The following is a 2,443-nucleotide window of genomic DNA, read 5'->3' as shown; positions in this document are numbered from 1 at the left end:
GGTAAAGCAATGAGGAAATACCAAAGTTAGGAATTACTGCGAGGTGAAATCACTCCAAATTTTAATAGAAAATAAAGCAGAGAAAACAATCTGGTTATTGTGAAATCATGAGCCTACAGAATGAAGTTTCCCTCGTGATCTCTGCAATAATCCTATGATATTGGAACCAATTAATGAATAATACTGATTGGAGTAAAAGGATGCAGGAGATAAAAAAAAGTTAGTGATTTTATAGGTCAGAAATTAATTACTTAAAATGTATTTGTTATTTATAGAGGAAAATGTTTCATTGGATGGTTATATATGCTTGGAACTGTTCTGTATGTTTGGTTGATAAAAATAGAAGCATATAGAATTAAGTAATTTTAAATCACTAAGTTAAATAAAGACAGGGGTAAGTTAGGGATGAGGGGACTGCTTATTGTTTTATTTATTATAACTACAAATAGAAAAGAGTAGGTCCATTCCTGTCCAAACTTATAGAAAAATAATTATAGTAAATATGAGAGTTTTGTAACAGGTTTGTGCAAAATATTGTAGGATACTGAGAAAGACATAGGGAATAAGATTTGCTATTGGGGAAAGACAAGAAAGAGAATTTAAATGAAGACATACAGAATGCAGAAACATTTTTTGAAGATAAGGCAATGAGGATATTCTAAACAGATTTTTAAAGCCAATACTGTATTATAAAGCTATAGTAACCAAAACAGTATAGTACTGACATAAAAACAGATACGTAGATCAATTGAATAGAATAGAGAGCCCAGAAATAAACCCATTCATATACAATCAACTAATATTTGACAAGGGACTGAAGAATAACCAATGAAGAAAGCATTGTTTCTTAAATAAATGATGTTGGGAAAACTGGATATCCACATGCAGAAGAATAATATGAGATTTTTATCTTGAACCATATAAAAATCAACTGAAAATAAAGTAATAATAATATTGATATATCTATTATTTATGTATATGTATCAAACTTAAGTGTCTCTAGGAAACTACTGATATCATTTTAAGTCGTATTATAAAACAATGCACACTTAGTGACTTGAATTTAGAAAATACATAAATGTAGAAAGAATAATCAGCAAAGGATAGATCTGGGCAGTCATGAATTCTGTTGGGTCAAGAAGTCTGTTGGGTCTACGGCCATGCCACCCTGAGTGTGCCCGATATCGTCTAATCTCAGAAGCTAAGTAGGGTTGGGCCTGGTTAGTACTTGAATGGGAGACCACCTAGGAATACCAGGTGCTGTAGGCATTAAAAAAAAAAGAAAGAAAAGAAACTTGTTGGCTTGGATTCAGATCACCTGGGGGCACTTGCTAGCTGTATGAATGGGGTTGACATTTATCTTCTCAGTTTAATTCTCAGCATCCTTCAGTCTAAAGAGAGGGAAAATGGTATCTCTTCATAGTATTGTTTTGAGGATTGAAAAAAGATAAAATGCAGTGCCCAGAATATAGTATGCCTTCAGCAAATAATAGTTAAAAAAGGAGGAAGAAAGAAAGAGAGTAATGAAATTATAAATGAATGAATGAATGAATGAATGAAACTGATCTTCTTGCATCATTTCTTCCCAGCTCATTCTGTCCTCTATAATACCTCTGGAATTCCCTTTCTAAAATATGAATTGATTAATATGCTCCCTAGCTTTAAAAAAAAGCACACACTCAATAAAACAAACACTTCTTCTGCCTATAAAAATTTCTAACTTCTCAGCTTTTCCCCCCAGCTTTATTGAGATATAATCGATATAAAACATTGTGTAAGTTTAACGTGTACAGCATGATAATTTGATGTACATATTGTGAAATGATTACCACAATAAGGTTAAAACATTCATCACCTCACATTGTTGCAATTTGTGTCTATGTGTATTTGTGTGTGATGAGAACATTTAAAATTGATTCTCTTAGCAACTTTCAAGTATACAATATGGTATTTTTAATTATCTATAGTCATCATGCTATACATTAGATCACCAGAATAAATTCACCTTGTAACTGAAAGTGTATACCCTTTGACTGACATTTTTCCATTTTCCTCAACCCCCAGCTTATGGTAACCACCAATCTACTCACTGTTTCTATGAATTTGACTTTTTAAGATTCCACATATAAGTGAGATCATACAGTTTTTTTCTATTTCTAATTTATTTCACTTAGCATAATTCTCTCAAGATCCATCCATGTTATCAAAAGTGGCAGAATATCCTTTTTTATGGCTGAAAAACATTTCATTGTATGTGTGTGTGTGTGTGTGTATATATATATATGTATATAAATATATATTTTTATATATCACATTTTCTTTATTCAGTCATCCCTTGAAGGACACTTAGGTTATTTCCATGTATTAACTATTGTGAATAATGCTGCACTGAACATGGGGGTGCAGACATCTCTTTGAGATAATGATTTTGTTTCCTTTGAAT

The 2,443-nt window shown here is 31.6% G+C and overlaps 1 pseudogene; it reads left to right on the top strand.

Moving 5' to 3' along the window:
• Window positions 1-1,150: 1,150 nt before the first annotated feature.
• Window positions 1,151-1,269, top strand: LOC111735081 (annotated as a pseudogene).
• Window positions 1,270-2,443: the final 1,174 nt, after the last annotated feature.

Source organism: Pteropus vampyrus, unplaced genomic scaffold, assembly GCF_000151845.1.
Source record: "Pteropus vampyrus isolate Shadow unplaced genomic scaffold, Pvam_2.0 Scaffold14280, whole genome shotgun sequence".
Lineage (NCBI taxonomy): Eukaryota > Metazoa > Chordata > Mammalia > Chiroptera > Pteropodidae > Pteropus > Pteropus vampyrus.
Note: the sequence above shows the minus strand (reverse complement) of the source record. Positions and strands in the feature narration are given on the sequence as shown.